Genomic DNA, 6000 nt, shown 5'->3' on the forward strand with positions numbered 1-6000 from the left:
TTTTAACCTTCCAGGTGATTAATTATTCAAGGGAAAAAAAAAAAACCCAAGAAAATTTAACCAGCTTGGGAATGCAGTCCTGGATTTCCACTTCAGCGCTGGGATGTGGAATGGAGCTGTGTTCCAGCTTTTCCCTGGAAGCAAAGCCTGTGGATGAGCTGTTATCCATAATTTTATCCGTAATTATCTGCATCAGCTCCCCCAGCAAATGCCACGGAGCCATTATTGGGCACTTGTTAAATGTGTGACGTGTCCAAAAACAGGGAAAAACGACCAGACCAAAATTCCATCATTTCCTGTTTTACAGGGATATTTTAACCTTTAAAAAGCAGCTGCTCAAAATGGGGAAAAAAATTCCTTAAAGGCAAAATTCCCACAAAAAAGCTCCTGGCCAGGGCCATTTGCAGAGGGGTGTGGTGTTGGAATTCCTGGGATTTTGTGTTACAGGATTCAGAATTATCCAGGAATTGCTATTCCTGATAAAAGCTGCTCCCATTTTTTGGGGAATGTCAATGAGGGCTTGGGATCCAAGAGTTTGGGTTGTCCTTTGGGGTTTTTCATGGATTTCTCCCCATGATTCCATTTGATAGCCCAGATGTTGGATCCTGAGGGAGAAATCATGGAATCCTGGGATGACTGGGCTTGGAAGAGACCTTAAAGCCCATCCAGCTCCAACACCTTCCACTATCCCAGGTTTTTCCAAACTCTCCCCAGCCTTGAACATTCCAGGGATGGGGCAGCCACAGCTTCTCTGGGAATCCAATCCCAGCCTGGAATTCCTTCCCAAAATCCATCTAAACCTTCCCTCTTTTTGTTTCAAGCTGCTAAATTTATTTGTAATATGGAATAATTCTATTTTATCGGATTATGACTGAAGGGAAAACCCTGGAGCAACCTTCATCCCGCTTTTCCCAGGATTCCAATCAGAAAAGTTTTGCTCCCACCCCTCCCAACCTTGGGAAAAAAAAGGGAAAGCTCAGCGTGGGAAAGCTCAGCCTTTAATCCATAAAAAGTGAAAAAAATGGGCTGGGAAAAAAGAATCCAAACATCCCAACGCATTTAAACAAATATTCCAACAGATTTATCAGCTATCCTGACACATTTATCAAATATCCAAACATTTATCAGCTATCCCGACACATTTATCAAATATCCCAGCATTTATCACCCTCCACTGATAAGAGGGATTTTATTCCCAGCCTGTTTGAAAGTTGGAGGGGGAAGGGTTGGGAAATTCCAGTGAAATGGCTCCATTTTTCCATAAAATCCAGACGGTTTGGGTTGGAAAGGACTCTAAAAATCTCCAGGATTCTGGTTTTAGGAGCATCTCCTCTGCCTGGGAGGGTTAATCCCATTCCCACCCTGCCGAGGGCAGGAAAATGTCGGGAGAAGCTGGAGAAGGATCCCAGTGCAGTTTTGCCCTACAGGGAGAATTCCCTTTCCCAGTCCCTTTTCCCTTCATTCCCAAACCATTTCCCTGCTTTCCCTGCCGTGGTTCCGGTTGTTTTCCCACATTTCCCGCAGGGAGCGGCGGCGTCAATCCCTGTGATTCAATTCCTGGGGATAATTGCTCTGGAGGGAAAATGGAATGAAAAGCAGAGTAGGCAGAAATGAGATTATTTCCCAGGCTCCATTTAACTCCCTGTGCCGTCGGAGCGCACGGATGTTCCCGAGGAACAGCCAGGACCCATTTGTCTGCAGTGGAAATGTCTCATCCCTGGGAAAACAGGGAAAATTTGTCAGATGATTGTAATTATTTCAGACTGGATCGGCTGGAGAGAGGGAGGCCGGGAGCTGGGATAATAAAAACTCGGGAAAAGCAGTGAGGAACTGGGCTGGGGAAGGGAGAACCCCAGGGATGAGCAGCTTTGGGATGGGATTGTGAGGCCGGGGCTTTCTGGCTTCTCTTCATCCCAAATTTTGCATCCATGGGTCTTCCCTTCCCTTCCCTTCCCTTCCCTTCCCTTCCCTTCCCTTCCCTTCCCTTCCCTTCCCTTCCCTTCCCTTCCCTTCCCTTCCCTTCCCTTCCCTTCCCTTCCCTTCCCTTCCCTTCCCTTCCCTTCCCTTCCCTTCCCTTCCCTTCCCTTCCCTTCCCTTCCCTTCCCTTCCCTTCCCTTCCCTTCCCTTCTCCCTTCTCCCTTCTCCCTTCTCCCTTCTCCCTTCTCCCTTCTCCCTTCTCCCTTCTCCCTTCTCCCTTCTCCCTTCTCCCTTCTCCCTTCTCCCTTCTCCCTTCTCCCTTCTCCCTTCTCCCTTCTCCCTTCTCCCTTCTCCCTTCTCCCTTCTCCCTTCTCCCTTCTCCCTTCTCCCTTCTCCCTTCTCCCTTCTCCCTTCTCCCTTCTCCCTTCTCCCTTCTCCCTTCTCCCTTCTCCCTTCTCCCTTCTCCCTTCTCCCTTCTCCCTTCCTTCCCCCTTCCCCCTTTTTTTCCCTTTTCCCCTTTTTTCCCTTTTTTCCCTTTTTTCCCTTTTCCCTTCCTTCCCCCTTTCCCCTTCCCCCTTTCCCCGCTCCAGGCAAGGTCTCACATTCCCAACCCACCCCAACCCCTCCCTCTGAGCAGCTTTTCCCTGCTCCCTCTCCATCCTCAAATTTCAGGGAACATCTGTTGGGATGGAGCTATTCCACAGGTGGAAAAAAAGGAGGGGATGAAATAAACACCAGGAGCGGGGAATAAATTAAACCTCATTTGGGATGATGTCCCACAGGGAATGAATAAAAATGGAACGGCAAAAATGCATTTACCAGGGAGGTAAACACGGTGTTCCCGTCCTGTTTTCCTCGTGGGATTTGCCAGAGGGAAAACGGAATCCTAAATCTGGGAAGTGCTGCTGGTGCTGGAGTGATTCCATTTCCCTCTGCTGGGATTGGGAACCGAGGCATTCCCACATCCCAAACTGGAAATAAAAAATTCATCCCGTTGGATTTTCTGTGATCATTTTAGGGAGCATTTAATCATAAATCAAACTTTTCCCTAATTTTATTAAAACGTGAGCAGGGAAGGGTTTGGGGTTTGCAGGACAAGCGAAAGGAAAGCAAGAGGAAAATGAAGCAATTCCACTCCCCAAAATCAAACTCAGCCATAAATCCCCGAATTCCCAACTCCTCTGGAATAAAATTCCAGCTGCTTTTGCTGCTCTGGAGAAGTGAAGGAGTTTTCCTCTGAAAAGACCAAAATTCCTCTTGGAATTCGGACTTTTTGTCCATCAGGAATTATTTGAGGCCAGAGCCTCCTCCACCAGAGCAGGGATCCATAATTCCCATCGGGAATTTCTCCTCTCTCCTGGTTCCCATTCCAGCATTTCCTGGAGGAATCACAGGTGGAGAATTTTATTTCGGTGCCGTTTTTGAACAGATTTTTTTTAATTCCCACCCCAGAACAAACGGCAGGAAGGGGCTTCCAGCTTTTCCAAGGATTCCCACGCAGGCAGGGCAGGAATTTCTGGTGTTTTCCTTAAATCCCTTGGTGTTTGCAAGCTTTAGCAGATTATTCCAGCAGGTGGCAAAGGATTTATTCCCGGAATTTTCCTCACCCACATTCCTGCCCTGCCTTCCTGATCTCGGGTGTTTCCAGAACCAGGAAAATCTTGGAGCTGCAGCTTTGGGATCAACCATTTCCCAGCAATTCCTGAGGAGAAAGGCAGGAATGCAGCCATCCTTTGCATCCCGGGAATTCTGTGAATCCCTTTTCCTCCCAGACCCTTTCATTAATATTATTCCGAGAGTCTGGCACGGTAGAAAACGTAATTCCAGGAATTTCACCACATTTTGGAGGCACTGGAGAGAAGGAATTAAAAAAATAATGGGATTTTTCACGAGTTCCAGTTGGGCTTTGTGTGGGAGAACAATCCGAGGATAACGGGAATTGTCAGGATTTGAATGGATTTATTCAAACCTCGTGCGAAAAACCATTTCAGTGTTGGTGGCTGGCACCTCAACAACAAATCCCCGATTTGTAGGGAACGATTCCATCCAGGAATGATTCGCTGGCAGCAATTAGAAGTTTGGGACTTGTCTGGAAGCGGAAAAGTTTGATGGGATTTAAATTCGGTTTAGTGGGAACGGAGCAGGAAATAAGGCATGGCTGTGTTCCAGGATCAGCTTTTCCCGTGAAATTCTGGGGATTGGAAAACACGGAATTCAGCCTGGAAGAAATTCCTGCTGGGAGTGGGAGCTGAGGGAAAAAAAAAACCAAAAAAAAAAAAATTAAAGGAATTTTATTGCGTTGGGAGCCTCAGCAGCACCACGGAGAGCGGCAAAACCCAAATCCGTCCTCTCCAAGGACGCGGGAATTGGAACGGATGGGAAGCTGGAGGAGCAGGAAAATAAAGCTGATAAGGGTCACAGATAAGAGAAATCCTTATCCAGAGGCTCATCCATCCTAAAAGGGATTTAATTCCTGTTTTAAGCTTGGCTTTGAGCGCTCGTTAAGGATCGACTCGGAGTTTAACTGATAAGAGGTGGAGGAGCAGGAGAATAAAGCTGATAAGAGTCACAGATAAGATAAATCCTTATCCAGAGGCACATCCATCCTAAAAGAGATTTAATTCTTGTTTTAGGCTCGACTCTGAGTTTAACTCCAATGAGGCTGGAGGAACAGGAAGACAAAGCTGGAAAGGCCTTGAAAAGGTCACGGATAAAAGAAGTCCTGATCCAGAGATTCATCCATCCCAAAGTGGATTCAATTCTGGTTTAAGGCTCGACTTTTGAGCACTCATTTAAGGCTTGACTTTGACTGATAAGAGATGGAGGAAGAGGAAAATGAAGCTGATAACGGCCACAGATAAGAGGAATCATTTTCTAGAGGTTCATCCATCCTAAAATCGATGTAATTCTTGCTTAAGGCCTGGCCTTGAGCTCTCATTCAAGGCTTGACTCCAAATTTAACGGATTTGAGGCTGCAGGATCCACTTCCAGGGAGTCAGGGGCAGCCACAGCTTTTCTGGGAATTCTATTCCAGCCCTTTCCCACCCTTCCAGCCAGGAATTCCCTCCCAAGATCCCATCCAGCCCTGCCCTCTGGCAATGGGAAGCCATTCCCTGTGTCCTGTCCCTCCATCCTTTGGAAATATTCCCTCTCCACGTTTCCTGTAGCTCCTTCAGGCCCTGGAAGGTCACACTGAGGTCACCCCGAAGCTTTTCCTTTCCAGGCTGAACATTCCCAGCTCTCCCAGCCTTTCCCATCTGTTCCACCCCTCTGCTCATCCTGGATTTTGCTCCATTGGGAACTGCTGGCAAGCCATGGAAAATTCCAAGCCCAGTTTCCCTCTCAATGGCAACTCCAACCCTTTGGCTTCCTCTTCCAAGGGAGCTTCCAAGCTCAGAATTCCCAGCGGGAACAATCCCAGGCAGTGTCCAACTGGGAATATCTTCCTGCTTCCCAATTCCCCAGTCTGACACCGGATGGGTCTGGAATTCCCACCCCTTGGAGAGGCTTTGACAGGCGTTGATTTCCCTCCTTCCCTCCCCCAGGAGCAGAACAAAGGGAGGTAAAACCCCCTCAGCCTCGCCGCAATTCCCGATTTTCCCGGCGCAGGGAAAACCTTGGGCTGCAAACCGGGAATGTCACGGAGTTGCTCCCAGTTGGGAGCTGAGCTCGGGCTCTGTGAGTTCCCAAAGCGCTCGGGTTCAACGCCAGGGTTAAAAAAAATGAAATAAAAATGAAAATAAAACTTTCTGCTGCACGTGGAATTCCTGGGAGAAGGAAAAAGTGGGAAGCAAATGCCGTGGCAGGAGGTGGTGATGGATATCTGTGGATATCTCCGGAGCTCCGAGCAGGGAGCAGCAGCAAACACATCCATTTATTTCTATGGCAACAGGAATAACTCAGGGCTCACCAGGGCCCAAATCTCAGCTGGCTTTGGAAACTCCGAGTGATGATTTCCACTCTGATCCAGGATTTTCCCAGCGATATCCAGAGCTCTTATCCCCTTCATCTCCTTTTTCTCGGGCTGGTCAAGTTAAAAGTCAGAATTCTTAGAGAAAAACATGGTGGGAAATCCAGGAAAAG

This window comes from Poecile atricapillus, chromosome 14 (genome assembly GCF_030490865.1).
Source record: "Poecile atricapillus isolate bPoeAtr1 chromosome 14, bPoeAtr1.hap1, whole genome shotgun sequence".
In the NCBI taxonomy this organism is placed as follows: domain Eukaryota; kingdom Metazoa; phylum Chordata; class Aves; order Passeriformes; family Paridae; genus Poecile; species Poecile atricapillus.